General features: G+C 36.5%; 1 protein-coding gene across 3 annotated transcripts in view; it reads left to right on the forward strand.

Moving 5' to 3' along the window:
* LOC118201084 (uncharacterized) overlaps window positions 1-25,278 on the forward strand; it is a 358,982-nt gene that overhangs the window by 217,092 nt on the left and 116,612 nt on the right. For all 3 annotated transcript variants that reach the window (XM_085822792.1, XM_085822789.1, XM_085822791.1), the window contains exon 3: window positions 9,805-9,975. The gene's annotated coding sequence lies outside the window, so the exon portion shown is untranslated. The remainder of the gene's footprint in view (window positions 1-9,804; window positions 9,976-25,278) is intronic.

A 25,278-nucleotide genomic window follows, 5' to 3' on the forward strand; every position in this document is an offset into this window, starting at 1 on the left:
CAAGTACTGTAGCACATGCGCATATATGCAGCCAGACGTAATGGGGGAGTGTCGGAGGGGTATAAAGATCGCTGGAGGTGTGAGCTCAGCATTTCTGGGTAGCTATTTCACGACGTATATCAGGTTAAACCACTCGAGTTGCTGTCTCAGTGTGAAATTTCGAACAATTCGTCTGTTGGACGACATCCGGGGTCGAATCATTGGAAAGACTGAGGAAAATCGAAGTGTGACAAGTGTGGCTGCGGAGTTCGGGATTGCTCACAGCATCGTTTAACGACTTTGGAAACAATTTCAAACTACCGGAACAGCTGTCCGACGGTTCAACAGTGATCGTCCACCAGCAACCACGACAGCAGACAAGTACATTGTCCTACAGGCAAGAAAGAACAGGTGGTAGAAATCTCAAGACACATAAGCAGGAGTTTGGACGACCGGAATCGCGTCTTACCGTGGCCAGAAGGCTGCATAATGGTGGTCTGTTTGCACGACGACATTTGAGGTGTACACTATCAACGCCTTCTCATTGGAGAAGACGTTTTCTGGGATGCAGAGAGCACCCAAATTGGACAGATAATCAATGGGGTCGAGTACTCTTTATGGATGAGAGCAGATTTAGTCCGAGTGATTTTAGACACATACACATCTGGAGAGAGCGAGAAACACGCAATATCCATTCGAACACCATCGAAAGGGACCGGTTTGGAGGTTATCGAGTTCTCGTTTGGGGAGGCATCATTCTTGCTAGTCGTACGACCTTCACATCTTCCAAGGAGGTTCCGTCAACGGGTCCCGCTATTGCAACGAGGTTCTCGTTCCTTATGTGCGTCTTTTAGGAGGTTCTATGGGTCTTTATGGACGACAACGCTCTACCTCATCACACAGCTGCTGTCGAAGAAGTTTTGGAGAAGGAGAATATTGAACGCATGGATTAGCCGGCAAGGTTTCCGAATCTAAAATCCCATCGAGCATATATAGTAGTAGTAGTAGTAGTAACGGAGGACGTGGGCACCATCCCTCCACCGTTAAGGTTAACCGGTAGTAGCACCACATCCGCCCTTATCTAGAGTTGACCATTTGGAGCCACGTGGGGGTCTCGCACGGAGCGCCCAGACCGTCCCGTTTGCAGTGCTGCTGACCAATCCGCCGGCAAGTGTACACTCCCAGCCCAGCTGCCGAGGCCCAGTATTTATTGATTCTAATCAAACAATACATGGCCATACAAGAGCTTATCGCTGCGCTAGGGTAGTAATACATATCAAAACTTACACTAAAATACTTGAGTTTGATACACACATAAGGACACATATGATAAGGTTACACTGAAATGTGTGCAGTAGGGAATTAAATCCTAAGTTGCTGTCGTGATTCCCTGCTAAATTCATACATAACAGGCATGGTATGTATCCAGTCACACACACCTAAATTAAGTGTGATACAGTTGAACAAATTTACACATAAATGCATACAGTGCTTGTTATTAAATAAGAATACTATGAACATATCAGTGATGTGGGTTGCAATCGTGAATACCATAACTGTACATATAATATTTACATACATCCAGCATATATAGAACTTTCTAGCGAGACGCGTGACAGCACGTAACTTATTGCCGGTAATGATTCCGGTGCTGCAATTGGCGCTACAAGGGGAATGGGCAGCAATGCCTAAACAACTCATTGACAATCTCAGACTCAGCATGGACAGAGGATGCGAAACATGCACAGCACTACATTGATTAGAATCAATCAGGGGAGATCATATCCCCTAGTAAAGGCTGGACGCTTCTTGCTGGACATCTGTCGCGTGGATGTTTCAGCCTTCTATAGCATTGTGCTCCGTGCTACTTTTTCAATAAAGTTCCTTTTTATTATCTTGATTTCTTTCTTGGGAAGTTTAGCTTACATTACCAATGTTTTTACGTCATGGTGATCTTATAGTATTATTTGCGTTGATTTGGAGAGCTTTCGCACAATGTTATATTGAAAAAACCGTCTCATTTAGTTTAGACTTAATGTTTCGTAAACCATTAAATTTCGGAAATTTTTGAGAGAAAATTTTTACTTTCTTGGGGTAACATCAAACAGTTGTTTAATAATAGTAATTTCTTTGATGATAATACAGAACTACGTTAAATTTTAATTGTAAGTTGAAATTTAATAGCTTCTGACATCATAATATTAAAAAAACCAGGTAATTTTTACTTAATGCTGCTTTTAAAAGGGACATAATTAACCTCAAACATATAGCTGTAAATCGTACATCATTAATCATCTTTTCATATTTTTCAAACCATGCTCCATCATTTTTATTACACTAAGTTCTTAATTGTTTTCGCTCTGAAACACATATATCTAATGACGATGACAGTAATCACGTGAGTCATGTCAAGGTTCATATGTACGCTATCGGTTACTCGGTTATTCCCCCGGGTAAATTCATAATATCAGTTTGAAAACCTTAATCCTTCCTAGGTATCATTTCACGAGCAAATGAATAATATGGCATTTAGTCATTAAAGAATTGTAATTTCCTTAGGCAATGTATGTGATATATCTGTGTTTCAAAATGTTGACTTGTCTGAGTTTCCTTAGGAAAACATTCTTAAAAATTTTAAGGCATATTTATGTTCGAGCATAGCAAGCGATCCGAAAATTCTCGCATTATTTAGAAGTAAGAAAAATCACATTTAAAAACTTACTATGTATATGCAATAAAATGCGTCATATTCCCTGACATGTGGTAAAAAGGAACAGCAAAAAAATAAGTAAAAAAAAAATCTGAAAGGTTTGATATTTTAATGGTCGCCTAAAAGGGTTTGTTAAGGTTTCTTACGCTCTTGCTGGAATTTCCTTCTTGCAGTCTGCTATTACACTTATTCCTACTAACCTTTTTTTTTTTTTGTCTTTTTACCTTTATTATTAAGCATTACTTTCATCGCTCTTACCCCATATATCCCCCCCCGGGGGTCGACGTAGAGAACTCTGCGAAGCTACTGGCTAGGATCTGTACCTAGGCATTCTCGGCCACGGGGGTATAAAATTTATGAACTTGGCGGTTCCCGATGGTCCATGGGGTAGGTTTATACTTGCTCTTCATGGGCCGGGAGGTGTAAGTCCCTTCCACCAGGGTATTGGTAGCCAAATAGCAAACTGGGCCATTGAGCGTCTGGTCCCTGCTGTCCTTGATATTCCATGTAAAAGCCTAAGGAGAGGGGCATCCCGTGTAGTGCTGGCAGGTAGCCCAAATTAACGGCCGGTCATCGACCCTAAGTTTCCATCTCCCACCCCACCGTGGACTCGGTCCGGCCGGGACGGTGGTCTTGACCGGCCCGTGTTTAGTGGTGGGCTTTTGATCGTTGAGCGATCAATAGAGGGTACCATAAAATTGTTGGTGTCTCGGGGGTGTGGGACCCTGGGCCCAGCAGGAGTGTTTCAAGTCATCGGTGGGTGACGCTTTCGGGATTTTTCCCGTTCCCAGAATGTGATTGGGTTCACGAGCTGCGGTAAAAATCTTAGTTAGTTAGTTACCCCATATATAATTCAACAGCAAAATTACGAAAATTTTAAAAGCACCATACCAGTACACGTTTAGAATTCATATAGTGTTAAGTGTTAGCATATACTTTTCTGTCTTTTTTCGGTCTTTTTCTGTCTTTTTTCAGTCTTTTTTCTGTCTTCTTCTGTCTTTTTTCAGTTCATCGTTTCAATGTTCAGCATTCTTACTAAAGGTAGTTTTACAGACATTTGTTTATAGCTCAAAGGGCAGTAGCCCAGAAGGGAATTAATTTCGTTTTGGCATTTCGCCTTAGAAAACCTTAAATGTCGGTTCACTTTTCAAATTGTTGCCACCCAATATTATCGCCCTGTGTTTTATTTAAAGAAATGAAATAATGAAGAATCTGCATGAATGTATGTATGTTTCTCGCATTGTGATAAAACAGAGATACCTAGAGCCATCCAATTTTGAATAACGTATTCTTCCACCGGATATCGGCATCTGGAAGCCCTAAATTGGAATTTGAAATTTCTTTTATTATCGATTTCATATTTTTTAACGGCCCACCAGCGGCCGAGCGGTAAAGTCGCTGAACACTGGTAGTTCGGTCCGAGATTCGAATCCCGCGAACGGGCTGGCTGCATGGGTGTTTTCGTGGTTTTCCCCATGTGTAACGTGTATACGAGCCAGTTTCCCTTAGAAACTCCTCCACGAAGGCATCCCTCCCCTTAGGCAGATAGCCCTAGTGTGCTTTGCCCTAATTAAATACACATACACACACATACACATATTTTTTAACACTTTAATGAATTTTTGATTAACAAACTCAACGATTTCAGAGCGAGCAATGGCAACGTTGTGCAGCACGCGAGACAGTGTAATTTCTAAAGATATGCTCATTTAAAAATTATTTTGCGATATCGCTGTTGAAATGAATTTTATGGTTTAAGGGAGAAGAAAATGATATTTAATAAATAAAGGTAACACACAAAACGTTAAAAAAGTTCCTTTGGGCGTAACATAAATTCTGAAAACTTTCTGATTTTTTTTTTTTTTTAATCTTTTTATTATCAAAGTTTTGTATTTACTTAAATGTACTTAAATATCACTTTCTTGGCGCTTGCACTGCATAAAATTCTATTCAACAGTAAAATCGCAGTATATTTAAAAACAACATATCTTTAGAATTTCCGATAAACAGCCTCGAGCGTTAGAGATAAAAGTGTTTTTTTTCCGTACAGTGTTGTCACTGCTCGCTTTGAAATCGTTGAGTTTGTTAATCAAAGATTTGTTTAAAAAATATGAAATATATAATAAAAATTTTCGAAATTCAAAATTCAGTCTTCCAAGTGCCCATGTTCGGGTGGAGGACTATGTTATTCAACATTTGAAAGCTCTAGGTACGATCGTTTTTTTCTCAGTGGCGAAAAACATACATTCATTCATGCAGATTCTTCAGTATTTAGTTTCTTTAAATATAATACAGGGCGATCGTATTTGGTAGCAACAATTTGAAAAGTGAAACAACGCTTGTAGTGAATCAACGCAAAATATCCCCAGACTAATATCCCATCGGGGACTAGCGTCCCTTTTGGATTAATAATAAAATATTTCTTTATTGTAATACATTATTGGGATGCAAAAATTAAGTCCACTTATCAGGAGATTAGTGTTATCATGACTGCAAAAATTTTCATAGGAGAATCGTTAAAAATAATAAAGAAATATTCCACAGGTGTAACAGTAAAACTCAAAAAGAGTTTTTATATATTTCATATAATATATGATGTAAACAGCAAGCAAAATAAAACATGAATCTTTATAGATCTTTAAATTTCTAACATTCGGTTTCAAGAGAATTTAAAATTTGTTCTACCTGTATTAAAAGCTGAAAATATTTAACTAATTAACGTAAATAATATCTAAATACGGGCTAATAGGACCGTCGGCAGAGCTGGTGCAGCACGTTTGGCCGCAACGGAAGCAGAATTTTTTTTATGCGAAGAATTTAGATGCCTCAGAGATTTAACCTCAGAGATATGCGAAGAATTATGACGCAGAATTTAGAAGCCTCAGAGATTTAACCTTATACTCCAAAACGCCTAGGACCAACTATCGTGCTTAGTAATCAATATAGAGGGATAATTACATTCATATAAAGTTTTGTACATTGATATAAACAAAGTAGCATTTCATTTCTATAAGTTACAATTTGTATGAATACTAACTTATATTTGTACAGCACAGTAACTTATATTTGCATCTTGCACAGTTACTGATCTGAACTTTTAACGGCTCGGCGTATTCTTATACTGTGATCGGAATTCACAACAGCGACGTGTTTCATTTTGTAAGAAATCATGGCATTTCTCCATGCGTAGTTCTGTGGTTAAAGCAGTTGACATACGCTACTAATGTCTGTTACTTTAGAACAGGCACTTTAAGGTCATTTCTTCACTCCCCCCCAAAAATCGTGACTCATGAAAATGGTAACGACTGCTGTGGAAAAAAGGTCACATCCTCTAATTTGCTAAAATCACCTGATTCCTTCTATGCAAAGACGGCGGGTGTTACTATCGTAAATAAGCGGAGAGTCACTAGAACCCTGAAGTGCCTATTTTAGAGTAACAGACTATACAAATAGGGAAATCCGTGGTACGAATCCGGGCGAGAAGACTATATGGAGGCTATGTGGGACCACTTTCCTTGCTCTTTAAAAATTTTACTAGAATTAGAATATAATAAGAATATCTTAATGGTCTTTAGAAAATGTGGTGGATAGTAATTGGTTACCACCTAGCTTGATCGAGTGGGTCACCTAGCTTGATCTCTCGCAATCCTTTTAGTGGAAGAGAATGTAAGTAATTGAGGCTCAATGGCACAGTGGCTAGTGCATCGCGCAGCAGAACCACGGGTCTGGGGTTCGAACCCCGGGCAGGGCAAGGTCAACTCAGCCTTTCATCCCTTGATTTCCATTCCTTGGGTCGATAAAATGAGTACCAGGTTCTCTTGGGGACTAAACATTGGGGGTCCTGCGACAAGCTGATCACTTGTTCAGGGCATATGCTTACGCACCCCGGGGCCCACGGTCAAGTAAGGCAGATTTCGGGGCACTGCAGGCCTTGGCCCATTAGACTGTGTTCAGACGGCGGCGTAAAGGGCATAGAGGCGTAGTCATAAGGGCATAAAATACGGGAATTCCGTTCACACTTGCGAGAACGGGGTGTAAACCGTGGCCAATGAAAGAAGCTAAATTTGCGCATGCGTGAATGCGTCTACAACTTTCCCGCGCTGTTCTCCTGCTCGATTGATTTCCCGCGTTCGCTCGGCTTGTTTTGTGACAGCGAAATCTTCTGTAGAATGCCGCTTTGTTTTAGCTTCGCTTTGATTGGTCGACGCTTATCCCAAACTCGGCGTAAAGTTGAAAACTTTGAACCCTATGCCACGAACCCTAAACCAGATTTTGTGACGTTGCACAGACTGGTTGCCTTGGCAACGGAGTTCGGCTTTAACCACTTATTCCCTTTACGCCCCCGTCTGAACGGAGCTTTAGGGCTGTTTGCGCCACTGAGTGTTTTAATTTTTTAGAATGTAAGTAATTATCACATTGTTTCATGAAGGCTGTCGTGGTATATCCGTGTTTGGAATACCAGAGAGGGTACTAAGAATACTCCGAAAATACTAAGAGTTCAACGAAATGTGGTTCTGAAAGTGCGTAAAAGTTGCTTTGCTTTAAACTGTTCTACATAGCATGTCATTAATTTTCGTTTAAAATGTGATAACAGAATGAAAATGAGTAATAGAAACGAATTCATTTGATAGTATCTTCCGAAGGCTTTAGAATCTACGATCTTCTTTACGAGGTTGAACTGAAATCACCTTGTAATTCACATCGGGAGCAAAATTTTGTCGAAATTGTCATTAATAGCAAATTTATTACGTCGCATGTGACAACTGATAACGACGCTCGAATTTATCATGACACTAAGCTTGAAAATTGTTGTCTAATCTATTTCAATAACTGCAAACCGAGCACAAGCATGTCATAAGATGTACTGCTGCATAATTAATATGCATTTTATCTATCTCGTATTCGTAACTGAATTGTTGCAGAATTAGGCAGATAATCTGTCATTCTGAATGACGTGTGGATTCTAATTAAGCATCTCCACAACGCTGGAAGTGATTGGTAGGAGAATTCCGTGTAGATATTGGTTGTAATGCTGAAGTTGAAATACGTTTGACACAATATCTGAATGAAAGGAATATTACTGTATTTTGAATTTCTTGTTTGCAGCTGTTGCTGCTGTGTCAAATCATCAATCTTTAAGGAAATATTATGTATTTTAGATTAAATACGAACTTGGTTAGCATGTACATTTACATGTGAAAAGTATTTCCAAGAAGTGAAAATTGTATATTTATTCAGGGTTGGCATTTATGTCACAATTCAAAAGAGTATACTATTTAAACGATATTTCAAAAACAAATTACGATAATTTTTTTATAAAATTTAAGAAGTTAGAAACATCTGACGACAGATTTCGTTTTTTTAAAAAAAAGGTTAATTTGGTTGTACCCGAATGCCTGCTAGAAAAGCATCTCCAATTTATTTAGAAATCTTATAAGGTATTTCTCCCACTTTCCTAGCGTCCTTCATGGTGTAGTGGTTCTGCACGCTGGGCCGGTACTCCAGAGGTCCGTGGTTCGGTTCCCGGCGAAGGCGGTTGCATATTTTTCATCTTTTCTGCTTCCAATTGACCTGGTGACTCTACAAGTGCCGCCCGAACTAAAAGGATTGTGGATAATGAAGGAGTTGGCGACTAGGTCCTCTAAAACCCTAGTTGCCCTTTAAAAAAGGGGAGTATATAAGGTATTTCTCCCACTTTCCTAGCGTCCTTCGTAGTGCAGTGGTTCTGCACGCTGGGCCGGTATTCCAGAGGTTCGTGGTTCGATTCCCGGCGAAGGCGGTTGCTATTTTTCACATCTCTTGCTTTCAATAAAAAATCCTAATGTCTCTACAATCTAATAAACGTAAATTTGGAAAAAATGTTCCCAATCAATATCATGATATTTTTCGTTTGGTTAATTTTCACATTATAACATGCTTAATGAAATGTTTCATAATATCCATGCTGTTAAATGCACTTCAGTAAAATGATTCTAACTGCGATAAAATAACTCTATGTTGAGCAAATTTGATGAAAGGCCAGAAAAGAGCAATATGAAATCATATTTTGAAGAAAGTAAATTAAATTTGCGTTATTGTTTAAAGAACGTGCACGATTAGTAAAATAATAAATTTAAATTAATACCTCTGAATAAAGGATTGAAATTTAGAATTCATGTTAAGGTAACCAGCTCAAGCTGAACTTGTAAAGAAATTTGGCATTTGCCAGTTAGAATCTCTTTATCTGTAGCCATTTGGTTTGGATTAATTTATTATGGTAAAGCACGTTAGAGCTGTCTACCTAAGGAAAGAGATGCCTTCGTGGGGGACTTTTTAAAGGAAACTAGTTCGTATACACGTTACCTCTGGGAAAACGCCCATGTCGCTAGCCCGTTCGCCTATAATCGAACCAAGGTTGAAACTACCACTGTTCGGCAGTTTGAGTGTGATTTTACAGCTCGACCGCTGGTAGGCCTCCTAATAATTTGGTAATAGTAATTTATATTATTACTCTAATATTTTTGGGATTGGATTATGCTATTCCATTGCCCAGGTTTGTACTTCTGTTGACTAATACAAGACTTCTTTGCACTGTACATCCAGGCTAACAAAAATAAATAAAATATTTCTTAAATAAAATATTTCATTTTTTACGTTGTTGTTGATGTTTTGTCCATGAATTTCATGGAAGAATGGTTGCCAGAGCCTCAAGGAGGATGAACTTCTATCCCCCCCCCAATTTTGACGGATGCGGTTTAAAGGGTCTCCCACCCCTCTCCCTTACCACCAATTCACACGAGAGGACTTTCGGCTAGCCATATGTTTAGAGTGCCCCCATGCCGCAAAGACAGTATACGTTTACAATACCCATGTCTTCTCCGTGGTTCGGACCTAGGCCTTTCGGTATCGCAGTAGGCTTCCCAAATCATTATACTGTCTGCGTGGCTTCCTTTATTTGATAAATAAGTTAATCCCTCTTTGATATGAGCTTCTGGTGTTATGAATTTGAAGCTTTACCGTAACTCAAAATTTCAAATAATTATGCATCGAGTAAAAATTAACATTAATTTTCATAAAATGTATTCTGAAAATTCTGACCGTTTTAGAAATTTATTTTCTTGTACTTGTATTTTTAGGTAAGGTGAACCTGCCAATTATCTGTCACAAACGGAAATAGACAGTAGTCGATATCAGTGAAGTTGCTTGACATGAAACTACTGAAGATCAGTCATTGAAACAAACGCGCTGAACAGAAGCAGCATTTATTATCAATCTGGACATACGAAATTACTGCACAGTTGATATTGGTATGTAATTTTATCTTTTTATCTTTTTGTATCTCTAGCTGTAAAATTATTGTATTGTAAGAAGAAAATCCTTCTGTTAAAGTATTTACTACACTATATATGTACGTTGAAAGGAAAAAATATCTTATGGTGGATATTAAAAGAAAATGAAAATCAGTAAAATCAGAAGAGGTACTTTGCAAAACAAACCAATTGCTTGCATAATAATAATTTTTAGAGTGAATCAGGTTTTTATAAGTGCGTTACATGGACAGGAATGTTAGCTAATCGGGACTGTAAGGTATCTTTATATACGTATGAATATTTATGTGAATCTACGTAATCCGAATGCATAAGGAGAAGCTAGCTTAATAGCTGTATTATGTATATATATATTCATGCAAATATTTACGCATACTATATGGTTCTGCTTTACTAAGAAGCTTGAGTTAATAATCCATCAGACCCCACTAGACTGGAAGCGAGTTGTCAGTTACTCTGAAACAAATCACCAAGGCTTAAGAAGGTTGAAATAACCTTTATCGTTTCCCTGTTAAGGTCGCCCAGACGGTATAGTGGTTAGGGAAGTCGACTGCGATACCAAAGGGCCCGGGTTCGAATCCCGGAGAAGGCATGGGTGTACTTTCCCGTGCCCTCACAGGGGGTAAAATTGTCCACCGATTAGGAGCTTCCCTAATAAAGTGACCACCACTTCTGGTTAATGTGTCTGTGGATGGCTTGTGCCCGCCACTGGAAAAAAAAATCACTTTTAAGTGAACAGAAATGTACTGCTTGCTGGACAAATGAACTCTGCTATTTGTAAGTACTTAAATTATCATAAGATACAGTTAAATTCCAATGTGTCGCCCAGACGGTTTAGTGGTTAGGGGTAAAAGGGTAAACCCTCTGAGAAGGCCTCCGTCCTAAGGACAAACCAAGCGGAGTAATGCCAGCTCAGAGGAAAATTTGAGAGAACCTGGCCGACCGGACTTTTGTAACTTAGACTGAGGTAACGATTGTCTCTTACGTACCGTAGACGTCTTGCATGGTGACGCTGCGTACTATTCGATGATGTATATTTCTTACAATAAAAATGCGCTGCCTAGAAGGCGAAGTTACATTACTGCACATACATTGTGTTTAAATTATGCAGATGATAAAATAGTATCGAATACGATACATTACATTACATGAAGATACAATACATTGATTAGTGTGCAGTTTACATTTCGTTTAAAATATGCAGATGAGAAACAATACAGTAAATAAATAATACAGTAAATAATATAATAAATTGCATTGCTTAAGTATACCGTACGGTATACGATACATTAATATCAGATGTACTGTCTGAGATTACTTAGAATCTATTATTTACAAGAAAGGGCAATATCGAGATAGCGAACATTTACTACATGGGTATATACAGACAGAATACATAATGTTCAAATTAGAAAACATAGTAGGATACTGGATACATTTGCAGATTAGGAAGACGGACTAAAATAGAATAGAATTTTACACATACTTTTATGCAGATTAAATGCTAAGTCGATGAAATTCTATTTTTTATTTCGATGCAAATTTGTAAGTGGTTAGGGGAGCATAATAAGGTACGGAAGGGCCCGGTTTAATCCAGAGAAGACATGGATGTTTGTAAATGTACAGTGTCGTTGCGGGATGGCGGCACTCTAAATATGCGACGAGCCGAAAGTCCTCTCGTGTGGGCTGATGGAAGGAGAGAGGGGTGGAAGAGCCTCGGATTTCCCAGAGTGCTCTTCCTCAAAACTGGGGGTGGAAAATTAGAAGTCCAACCTTTCTTCGAAGAAGGCTCTAGGAACTGTTGTTCCATGTAATAAGAACAAAGCAACAAATTCCAATGCAGGAAACGTAGTCTGAGACTACAATACAAAATAGAATATTTCAGCTAGTCCAGAACAGTTGATTTAAACGTTGGCTAAGAAGGTGCTAAAGCTAGAATAAAACTGTGGAGCCTATGGTTCATTAACAGCGAGACAAGGATATCAGAAGCTCCAATCTATACATTCAAATCCTTAAATTCGATATATCAGGTTCAGTGTGTCCTCCTTATTTGCTTTGGGAACATTAAATGACCTGACTCGGAACAGGGAGCTTACTAAAGCTATGTTCAATAAATGTGGGAAGTAGACAAGATACACAGGAAGGGTATACGAAACCCTTTATTTTTCTCTCTTTACAATGATTTCCGGACTTCGGAATACAGAGACCAACCACTTGTGGTCTGAACGTAAGAATATAAAAATATTAACTAAATTCTAACTAAACTAACTTTGGATTAATAAACAAGTGTCTACTTGAAGATTGGCCGTATATTAACAGAAAGGCCGTATGTAGTACAGAGAACTGTTAACGCTACGATACGTTTAAAATTATCAAGAGGACTAAACCTCTGGCCTTGAAGGCAACCAGCAACCGAGTAAAACTGCTATGGCAAGCGGCCTGCTCTTAATCACTCCTTCCTCTCTCTTGCTTGGCAAAAAGCCACAACTTAAGTACTTGGCGTTCGCAAGACAAATTTGCATAAATAAGTTAAAGCTTTTAATTCTGGCCGGAAGTAGAAAATAAGAAGTGATAGTAAAGATTTAAAATAAAATAAACGTTAGTAAAACTTAAGATCCTTATAGATACACGAACAACACATTCTGGTACCTTCAGTTATCAGGCAGATTTTTACATACTTGAATTGTAAGCGAGCCTTAAATAAGCGAATAACACAAGTGACAACTATGAATGTGATAAGCAAACATTACACAGGAAGTCTGCAAATACGTGAACAGCAACCATATACATTAATGTACCCAGTTCAGTATTGTTCAGTATAATGCATCAGAATAACTTCTTATATCCAAGTTGCCTCTGACTTCTAGAATAAACATTCTTTGTAAACTCAGAATCACAATGCATAAAACATTGCTAGGCTCTCTTTAGTAACCACAGGTCACAAATACCCATCTTCCGAAGTAACTTTATAAATTCCGCTACAAATTTTAATATTCTATAGAGACTTTTGGTTAGGCTTAGCGACCATAAAATGCTCCGCCAATTGAGTACAAGTGCTGATAGTCATATAACGGGCGGTACAGCAACTCGGCTAGTGATAAGAAAGTAAAAGGACAACGAAAATGAGAAATTATGGTAAAGATTCAAGCATAATAATTGGTTAATTAACATTAAATGTACCTCGTACTGTAAACTATAGCGCAGAAGTTCACTAGACCTAGAGATTAGGCTAAGCAGATGAAAAAAGAGTAAGAATATTGCATCGAAAATGATGAAAAGAATACTATTAAAATCATTGTTTTCTATATTTATCTCCATATCGGTATTCGTTACAGATTAATCTGTAATGAAAGTGTAAAATTAAATTTTCGTTCTTACTTTCGCTTATTATTTTAAGGGGTCGGTGGACTTTAAAATAGCTAAAAATCAACCAAAATATTGAATTTGTTCTTTTACTCTCATAATATTCCATATGCGTAACTACATCGTATGCAAAAAAACCGAGTTCAAATATTCTAATTTTTAAAGAAGTTACAAGCATTTAAAACGTGTAAACAACGTAAACTTTGCCCTTTAAATTTTTGAGAAAATGTAAAACAAAATGTATTTCAACAGCTATTTACTGATGTGATAATTATATATTTGCCCAAAAGAGGTGTTTATTTCTAAAACAAAGGCTAGAAATATCATTATTGACAATTATTAATGAATTTAACTTTAGTTATGTGAATATACGCGTAGAACAGGAGGAAACAAACGCGTTTTCCTTTACTAGTTGCAAAAAAGCGTGATCATCGTCGCTTGAACCAAAGCAAAAAGAGAAGTTTACCTGCTTGGAATAAACATAAATAGTAAAAAATATTCTAAAGCATTAAAAGGTAATGTAAATGTAACAAATGAAGATAAAACATATGATGCGAGGGAATTTTAAAAGTGTCATTGGATATAATGCATAAATTGTTTCTACCTCTAACTTCGAATCGCACACCAATTTTCGAGAGTTTTTTTTTCTCATGTTTAATATTATGAGATTAAAAATAGTTAAATGATACTAAAATGTTATCTAGTGTCTACATATTCATATTTAAAGTTAATTAATTTGCTGTTTCTCGTGACCATGTGTTAAACGTAAGTTTGAAGAAAAACTTTAAATTCAGTTTTCTCAAAACAAAATTTTTCGCACTTCGTATGTCTTGAAAATGCTCCTTGCGTCTCCTTTTTAGTTAAAAATGAATGATATTTGGCAGAAACTATCTTTCGAATCGGGCTAATTACAACTTAAACTATTATGGCACTTTATGACCTCTCTTTTCGACTTTCACCAGAGCATATCTGTGATTGTCGACATACACCGGTGAGGGTCCGAATATACAAGAATGTAGTGAAATATTCGGTCTTTCGCCGACGTATTTGGTGAATGTTGATATTCTCCGGTGAAAGTCGACATTCTCCAATTTCGGTCTTTCACGGTAACATATGTATATATATATATAATTTGAAGTAGTAAGAACAAGCGATAAAAGACCTATGTGGTCAAAAATTTTGCTCATTGTGCTGCAAAATTATGGAAATTAGAAGATAAATTTTAGTACGCACTCTAAAAAGTTACCAAAAACTGTGTCTCCATGAAAACTTCAACATACGCATATTTAGTTGCTATGAAATGTGTGAAAAAGAAGAAATATACAACATTTGAATATTTACAAGTAAAATTAATAAAAATAGTAAGCTCTATGCTAAACGAATTAAGTACATTTAAAACACAGTAAAATACTAATCAATTGATCGAAGTAAAAATAAAATATAAAAATAATTAATAAATAAAAATTAAAATTAAGAAGCGGTAAATGGTTAATTAGCCCAATTCGAAATTCATTTTGGCTTGTCAAGGGAAATTTTTTAAAATGAATTCGAAAACTAAGCTAACTCCATCACGCGTTTCGCCGAAACAGACAATTGAAACTGTGCGCAACAAATTTTTTAACGAATTAAATAAACTATCTCAAAAACTTTGTCTCGGTTCTCTGTTCCAATAGACATGTTACAATAGATATGTGTATACATTTTTGGATATGAGGTTATTAAGAAGTTTAAAATTGTAATAATGTTTAACAAAAGGTGACATTTTTCCAAAAACTGGGTTTAAGTTCACAAAAAAACCTTTTAAAAAGTTTCCTATCCATCGTATTCAATAATGGATACACAGAAACTTTTGTCAAGTCTTTATAACTAACTTAAAGTAAAAATTAGGAAAAAATATTGAAATTTAGCGCGCAAGGAGCATTTTAAATCTTTAATTAAAATAATTAATTATTTAGACTAGAAGAGAAACACGCTAATGTGACAATCAAAATCGTAAAAACAACCTTGTATTTAGCGTAAGTATATTGAAACACTCAATCGATTTCGAGGGCAGCTAAAGATCCCTCCTCATCAGGAGAAAGAAATACCTAGAAAGAAGAAAAATAAAGGGGAAGGAGTCTCAGAAACACGTGGTCCTTATCAGCACTGCACGTGGTTATAACCGGATTTTTAATCAGAGTTACACTGGCCGCCTACTTTTACTGAGCCAGGCTATCTGATTAAACATGTAACACAAAGGACAAATTTCCTTCCCTTTTATTTTTCTTCTTTCTAGGTATTTCTTTCTCCTGATGAGGAGGGACCTTTAGCTGCCCTCGAAATCGATTGTTTCAATATACTTCCGCTAAATACAAGGTTGTTTTTACGATTTTGATAATTAATTATTTGTTTAAAACATTTTATTTTAATGTAAAGTAATTGTAATGTAAGTATATTGAAACACTCAATCGATTTTGAGGGCAGCTAAAGATCCCTCCTCATCAGGAGAAAGAAATACCTAGAAAGAAGAGCCAGGCTATCTGATTAAACATGTAACACAAAGGACAAATTTCCTTCCCCTTTATTTTTCTTCTTTCTAGGTATTTCTTTCTCCTGATGAGGAAGGACCTTTAGCTGCCCTCGAAATCGATTGAGTGTTTCAATATACTTACGCTAAATACAAGGTTGTTTTTACGATTTTGATAATTAATTATTTGTTTAAAACATTTTATTTTAATGTAAATTGAAATTTTGAACACATATTTTATAAACTGATGTTATAATACGTATATGTATAAAATTTCTTGTCCGTCCGTCCCCTTAAAGTCTATTAATAACCCGTGCAATCTCAAAAAAGAGGCTGGAAGAGGAGTTGAGTTAACTGTCCATTGCGCCAAAGCAAAATTACGCATTACCACCTGAGAATACAAGTCCAGGGACTGATTGCTTTATAACGGCTAGGAGGATAGTGACAATCTCTGCGAAACGAATCTGCAAGACCATCCTCGCTTATGACAAATGAAGCTAATTTCAGAGCTGCGCTCTCTGTCTCTTTAATTAATCAGGAGCCACGAGAAAAGACAAATTGTCCAGCTCGCGAGAGCGCAGGAAGTGTTTAATCCTCATTAACGGACGCGACGGGTAATTACAACTTTGTGTGGAGATATTCAAGGCTGATAACTCACCTGCTGTTGGGATGTGCTGCTCGGAATAGTGAATAATGCAAGTTATTGGAGGTACGCGTCTCAGATGAATGGCATTCGCAACCATGGGGTAGATAGATGATTGAAGATGGCTTTTGAAAAATGGAATTTATTGGCATCAAAAGAGAACGAAAACTTTATCACAGAAGCGTGTATTTTGTATCATTGAACGATAGAATAATTAACGGTAACGTAATTTATGAGTTACACTGCCACCAGTTCTTTGTTAAATTCTGCCATCTGAATGATGGCATTTAGATCGAGTTTCAAAGCTTTGTTAATGCCATCTGTAGAAATTCGAGTTCGTAATTTGATTGCAAAGCATTATTTTGCAACTCAATATTTTTACCTGTGTATTTATCTTTCATTATTATACTTTTTCCACAGAAGCAAACAAAAGCGTTATCTTCATACTATTCTTTATGTAATTTTTATTTTTAAGCGTACTTTTATAATATTTTTCATGTCTTCAAATTCTGTTCCGTGGAAACTTGGCGCTCCATGCAACTCTTTCATGGACAACTCTTTTACGCAAGTCAAAATCAAAATTCTAAATAGTTTTTATATGGTGGACCTGTAAAAATAACAGTCTATAATAATTAAATCATATTTTTATCTTTGTGTTATTGTTACGTAATACACTGTAAAGTAAATCCTTTTTTAATCCTTTTTTATGAGTACAGTTGTAGTAAAATAATATATTTTTTTATTTTTTACATAAATTTAAAACAATGTTAATACATGTTCAGTGTTCTTTTTAACACATTTATTTTAACACACACCCGCATATATATATACAGTGGATGGACAAAAATATGGAAACACCTTGTGAAATGCATGTTTGAAAAGAAAGATTGATTTTAATGAAATATGTAGGTGGCGCTGGCGTATTTGACTACTTACGCCACCTATACAACTTCGTAAACGTGCTAAACAGTTCAGTTGTTGTCGGAGTACTGTTATGTGAGGTTGTCATTGCATTATGTCAGAGTTAACAGACTTCGAACGTGGGCAAATTGTTGGAGCACATGTGGTAGGTGCTTGCGTAAGCAAGGTAGCCGAGGTGTTTAGTGTTTCAAGAGGTACTGTATCGAAGATTTATTCCGCATATTTGAAAAGCGGAAAAACATCATCTGCTAAATCACAGCGCGGACGAAAGTGTGTCCTGAGTGATCGTGACAGACGATCATTAAGGGCAATTGTGACGAAAAATAAGACGACCACAGCTGCAAAAGTTACTGCTGAAATGAATGTTGTGTTACCGATCCCTGTGAGTACCAAAACAATTAGAAGGGAGCTTCATAAACAGGGAATTGCTGGCCGTGCTGCAATTGAGAAGCCACTCATCAGTGATGCTAATGCCCGTAACAGGAAAAGGTGGTGTTTAAGTCATAAAGCCTGGACTATAGAGCACTGGACGTGAGTAATATGGTCTGACGAGTCTTCTTTCACATTGTTTCCTACTTCTGGCCGAGTTTACGTTTAGAGAACGCCTTCTCAAGCCTATAATACAGACTGCTTGTTGCCAAAAGTGAAACATGGCGGGGGTTCTGTTATGGTTTGGGCAGCCATATCGTGGTTCTCTGCTAGCCCCATGATAACTGTGTCAGGGCACATGACTGCCAAGACTTATGTGAACATTTTGACCGATCAAGTACATCCCATGGTACAAACTTTGTTCCCCGATAGTGATGGTGTCCTCCAAGACGACAAAGCCCCTGTTCACACAGCTCACATTGTCCAGGACTGGTTTTCTGAGCACGAGGATGAGTTGTCCCATCTCTCCTGGCCACCACAGTCACCAGACCTGAATATTATCGAACCTTTGTGGTCTATATTGGAACGTAAAGTGCGTTCTCGTTATCCACCGCCAACATCGTTATCTGAACTTGCCACCGTTTTGCAGGAAGAATGGTATAATATTCCCTTGGCAAACATACAGGAACTGTATTTATCCATTCCGAGAAGACTGCAAGCTGTTTTGGATGGCAACGGGTTTCCTGCACCATATTAAGCAAAGAAACATGTTTTTTTAAAGATGTTTCCACATTTTTGTCCAACCCCTGTATATATATATGTTACGGTGAAACACCAAAATCTGAAGAATGTCGACTTTCACCGGTGAATGTCAACATTCACATAGTCTCTTGGTGTATCTCCGAAATATATTCCAAATACTCTTATTTCTGACTTACGCCGGTCAATGTCGACATTCACCATGTACTAATGGTGAATGTTGAACATATAACAATATTATATTTTCTTCTCCGTAATTCAGTCGCGAATAAACGCACTTGAGACTTGAAATAAGAACTTAAGTACATGAGAACCTAAAACACACAATACATTCAAAATGAAAAAGGAAAATAATAGAAGTTAAAAACTTACTTAATTATACAGTACGTTCTAAATGAGAAAATAAAGTAACAGTAATAAAACACTTACTAAATTATGTGATTCAAATCTTATTTATTGCAACAACCTAACTATAGTGGCACTTTATGACCTCTCTTTTCGACTTTCACCAGAGCATATCTGTGATTGTCGATATACACCGGTGAGGGTCCGAATATACAAGAATGTAGTGAAATATTCGGTCTTTCACCGACGTATTTGGTGAATGTTGATATTCTCCGGTGAAAGTCGACATTCTCCAATTTCGGTCATATATAACATATATATATATATATATATATATATATATATATATATATATATATATATATATATATATATAATTTGAAGTAGTAAGAACAAACGATAAAAGACCTATGTGGTCAAAAATTTTGCGCATTGTGCTGCAAAATTATGGAAATTTTAAGATAAATTTTAGTACGCACTGTAAAATGTTACCAAAAGCTGTGGCTCCGATAAAATTTCAAGATACGCATATTTAGTTGCTATGAAATGTGTGAAAAAAAAAAGAAATATACAACATTTGAATATTTACAAGTAAAATTAATGAAAATAGTAAGCTATATGCTAAACGAATTAAGTAGATTTAAAACACAGTAAAATACTAATCAATTTATCGAAGTAAAAATAAAAAATAAAAATAATTAATAAATATAAATTAAAATTAAGAAGCGGTAAATGGTTAATTAGCCCAATTCGAAATTCATTTTGGCTTGTCAAGGGAAATTTTTAAAATGAATTCGAACTAAACTAACTCCATCACGCGTTTTGCCGAAACAGACAATTGAATCTGTGCGCGACAAATTTTTTAACGAATTAAATAAACTATGTCAAAAACTTTGTCTCAATTCTCTGTTCCAATTCCCTATATATTTTTCAAGGTAAAAAGAAAATTCTTAATGCTTCCGCTTTAAAGTCGTTGTGATACTGTGGTTCCGGTGAAAAATTTTTAACATTAACTAAAATAAAGTGCAATGAAAAGTGTAAATACAAAATAAACGAAATTATCACTAGAATACTTACAAATAAAAAGCGTATTTAAAACTCAAATCAAATTGGAAGTAATGTATTGATTAAAGTTAAGGCAAGCTTTAAACATTTGAATGAATATACAATTGTTATATAAGAAATAAGCAAAAATACAAAAATAACAAAAAAGCGGTAAATGGTAAATTAGCCCAATTCGAATCTCATTGTTGACTCTTCAGGGGAAATACATAATGGTTTCCGAATCTAGCTAACTCCATATCGCGTTTCGTCAAAACAGAAAATTGAAACTGTGCACGAAACTTTTTGAATATTTAACTGAAAATAACCTAAATAAAAACTTTAGTCTCATTTCTATATATATTAATCGCATTTTTTTATCTGAAGAGGTTTACTGCGTGGGATGAAACTTGGAGACTAACGTAGCAATATATCCACAAAATTTATTTCTTGGTAAGTGAATTCTCGAGACGCAGATTCTGATTCACATATCATCATGGGCTGAATATGCGCCATACATTTCTGAAACTTTAGCACATCTTAAGGCAATGGATAATGCAGAGAAATAGGCCACAACGTGTTAATTGGAAGTAAGCAAGCGGGGAAATGACACGCATTAAAAAAACCTGGGAGATTGTCAAAGACTTTTGATTTCAATTCAAATATTACTCTCTGATTGGGCAAAACGTACCTGCATTGCAGCGTTTTGCAAGCTTGTATGATGCGCGGATTAATTTAGAAATTGCCCGGTTTAAATTGCTATATTATAAATAGTTACTATTTTAGAGAAAGGTGAAATTCCCAAATTAAAATGAATCATAACAGAGGTTATTGCTAATTTAAATCAGACGTTCGGTTTACATATTTTTATTTTACATACACACATATTTATATGTATGTACGATAAAAAAAGTAAAGCTCAAATTCTAATTTATGCTAGAACCTTAACTCTTCTTTTTAATTTGGTTATTTCCCTCTTTCTATTGTAAAATTAGTACCTGCTAATAATAAATTTACGCGCCATTAAAACGGTAAGTAAAACAGATATTTCCAGCGTTTCATGTGTGTCGTAACTAGTGTGTGGCTCGTAATGTACCATTCGTTATGTGTCCCGTTAATAGCCGTCTAACCTAATGGTTAGTGATGACGACAGTCGTACGGATGGGCCCGGGTTCAAATCCTGGAGAAGATATGAATATTTGTAGGCTTATAGTGTCTGTGCAGCAAGGAGGCACTCAGAATAGACGGCGAGCCAAAATTTTCTCGAGAGGTAGATGATAGAAGCAGAGAGTTAGGAGACCCTCGCACCACATCCTGGGGTGGAAATGGATTTATGTAATTTTTCAGTTTTCGTTATAAGCTGAACACTGTGTCTAGGGCTTGATTATATTGTATTGTTTCAGTAAGTGTTTAAGTTAGGGGCCCTGTTTGCTAACACAGTGCTAAGAGAATCATTGGAGCCAAATGCGGAGCTCGTCTTCGAGAGAAGAATTGGGACTCTGTGAAGGGGAAAATTTGGGGTTCCTTAATGGAGAATCTCATTTCTTGCGATCTACATAGAGCAGTCGGTGTGACTAACTTTAAATCAAAAATTGGACACGACTACCTCATGAAACACTTATACAGATTTGTTTTAGCAGACTCTCCATCTTGCTCGTTATGTGATACTGACGACATGTGCGGTGACCATTTGAACACCTTTTCTGGACTTAAGGACATGGTAACGGCTAATGCTGTCAAAAATTACTGTACTTTCTTTAATGTTTCTGTATTGTAATGGGCTGCCCATCACACACTAACAGCGGCCGTGAATAGGTCCGGCGTAGGATTAAAAGAAAAGAAAGAAAGAAAAAGAATGTTAACGGAGGGTATTTTTGAAGCATCGGCTAGCAAGACGCTAAAGGCGGAATATAGCTTTAGCCAAAGCTGGGTAGAGTGTAATAACAGTAACGCTCGGTTCTCAGAAGCTCGAAGCTAAACGTTCAGAACCTTCAATTTGAATGCAGACAACTAATTTTCATTCTGGTGAGTAATACGGAAAGAAAAAGTTACAGTAAATCCACAACAAGTTTCATTGATCTGAAGTTGAACCTGGCAGAAGTTGCTGACATTTTGGCATTATTGCAACAACATTCTTCTTTCAATACGGAAGCAAGCTACTATATTTTCCTGAGTACCGCCTTTAAAAATGACTTCAAAAATGTGATCAAAATTATGGAGAAGCTAGCCAGTCTCGGCACGGACCTCTGCGCAGCAAAATAAATGACCCTGGAGTGACCATTACAACAGGAAGTATCCTCTTTTAATGGCCACAACTGGAATACTAATCGTTAGCACTTTACACACTATCACTACATCTTTGTCTTTATCGTAACTTGTTACTGCCAAGGTATACCACAATTGTTTGTAATCAATCATTCATTTTCAATAATGTACTCACGTATTTGAATTAGTGTTGTCTTAAGGGTTCTCTAGATCATGGTGGACGTGGTGCTATACTAATTAACCGTATGGTAGAGGCATAGTGCCCACGTCCCCCGTTCCTTATCCTTATCCTTTAAAAATGTCTTCAAATATATATTTCTCCAAAGGTCATCGACCTCGTACCTTCAGCTGAAGATTCTCATTAAGATCATTCTTTGTTAAACACACATTTAACAAAAAATGATAGTTTATTTTTGTGGTGATGACAAATGTTATTGAAATTACAGTCAACGCTTGCTTGTATCTAAGAATAAAAGAAGATCTGAATTCTTTTTTATGACAGATTACTGATCGATAGAATATCCCCATTATCATAGATAGTTTTCGTTCGTTTCCTACTTTAAACACCAAGAAGTTGCAAATGTATTCTCTGGGCCGCTTGCTTATGTCTACTGATAACAAGAAATGTAAGAAAACTCGGAGCTATGTGAAATGGCGTAGAAAATAAATGCTGAAACAATGATTCAGTCTTCAAACTTGACATAATTTTTTTAAATAATGATTGAACACTTACCCTTTCTTCTATTCTTAAGAACTGAAGATGCCTATATTGAATTATCCTGTCGTTATTCTTTCACAGATGGCATACTAGTTTTTCAAATGCAAATGCAGAGGATATGATTCAGTGATGCTTGCAAAAATTCGATATTAGAAGCCGAAAGAAGCCTAGAAGTTATATGTGTGCACATATTTGTATTATGATTATTTTGAGTACTACGCATTATAGATAAAAATGTTATCAGGTATTTCTCCCATCTTCCTAGCGTGCCTTCGTGGTGTAACGTAACCTCTGGAATACGCTGGGCCGGTATTCCAGAGGTCCGTGGTTCGATTCCCGGCGAAGGCGGTTGCATATTTTTCATCTTTTCTGCTTCTAATTAACATAATGACTCTACAAGTGGCGCCCGAACTAAAAGAGTTGTGGATGATGATTCTCCGCACCCAGGATTTGGCGACTAGGCCCCCTAAAACCCTAGTCGCCCTTTAAAAAGGGGAGTATATAAGGTATTTCTCCCTCTTCCCTAGCGCGCCTTCGTGGTGTAACGGTAAAACGCTGGGCCGTGGTTCGATTCCCGGCGAAGGCGGTTGCATATTTTTCATCTTTTCTGCTTCCAGTTAGCCTAATGACTCTACAATGTAAGGGTCTTAATGAAGAAAACTATCATTTAAAACGAGCCCGTGAGTTTTGCAAAATAAATAGTAAAACAAATTCAAAATTCGAGCTTTCAGGTGTCCATGTTCAAACAGACGACTACCGTTGTTGCAAATTTGATGGCTATATGTTCTGTTTTTTTTTCACAATGCGAGACATGTAAACAAATACATTCATGCAGATTCTCCGATATTCTTTAAAAACAATAAAAGGCTATTATATTTGGTAGCAACAATTTTAAAACGCGATACATCGTTTACAGTGAAACGACGCAACATCCCATTTAGAGACCTGTAGTCTCTTCTGCGCTAAAAATTACGTCCAAACGGGCGATATTTTCATTTACAGACATATACACGTTTCAAGAGCATTTAGCTTAACGCAACATTGACATAAAAGTATTTAAAAACAACAGATCTTTAGACTTTCCAATAGACAGTCTAGCGCACTGGAGATAAAAATGTTTTTATTCGCTACAGTGTTGCCACTGCTTGCTTTGAAATTGTTGAGTTTTTTTAAATCAAAAATTCGAATATGAAACAGACAGTAAAATAAATTCCAAATTCGGGCTTCCTGGTGCCCATGTTCGGGTGGAGGACTATGTTATTCGGAATTTGATGACTCTAGGTACCGTTGTTTTTTTACACTGCGAGAAACATGCACATATTCATGGAGCTTACTCATTATTTATTTTCATTAAATATAATGTAGGGCAATAATATTTGGTGGCAAAAATTTGAAAAGTGATTCGAACATTTTAACTAATTCGAAGCAAAATGCCGTTTCGAGACTAATAGCCTTCCCGGGCTAACACCCATTTGGCTCAAAAAAAAAAAAAAAGTCTGAAAGCTTTCAAATTTTATATTACACCCAAAGGGATGTTTTTTAACGTGTTGTTCTGTGCTACTTTTATTTATTAAATATCATGTTCTTCGCACTTGAACCACAAAATTCAATTCAACAGTAATATCACAAACTATTTAAAAGAGCATTTTTTCCACAGTACAGTGTTTCTATTGCTTGCTTTGAATCGTTGAGTTTCTTAATCAAAAAACTCCTAAACGCCTTTCAAAAAATGAAATAGATAATAAAACAAATTCCAGATTCAAAATTTGGGCTTCCAGATGCCCATTATCGGGTGGAAACGTACGTTATTAAAAATTTGATGGCTGTAAGTACCATTGTTTTATCACAATGCAAGAAACGTATATACAGTTATGCGGATTCTTCAATATTTAATTACTTTAAATATAATAGAGTGCTCTAATATTTGGTGGCAACAATTTTAAAAGTGATTCGCCATTTTAGTTAATCAATACAAAATGCCAAAACGAAATAATTTAGCCCTTCTAGGCAAATTGCCCCTTTGGGATAAAAAGAAGGAAAGAAGAGACATGAAAGAATTTTTAAACCTCCCCCCCCCCTGCCTACAGTTTTTTAAAACCTAGGACTGGAAATGTACATGAAATTTGGCGCATTTTTTAATACTAAAGACGATTTGGAGGCTAGGTAATGAATGTCTTGGCCAATGATTAAAAATGGAGCCTCAATAGAAAAAAAAAAATGTTCACAATGCGAACCGGTTTTGACTAAAGAATTATCCTGTCATTCTCAGTAATAAGCAAAACTGTCCGCTTAGAATATATCATATTTCATTTTTATCAGATTAAATTCTTGCTATTGCAGATGACCGGATAA

Source organism: Stegodyphus dumicola, chromosome 8, assembly GCF_044657685.1.
Source record: "Stegodyphus dumicola isolate Sdum_Otavi_A_Nest chromosome 8, ASM4465768v1".
Taxonomy (NCBI): Eukaryota; Metazoa; Arthropoda; class Arachnida; order Araneae; family Eresidae; genus Stegodyphus; species Stegodyphus dumicola.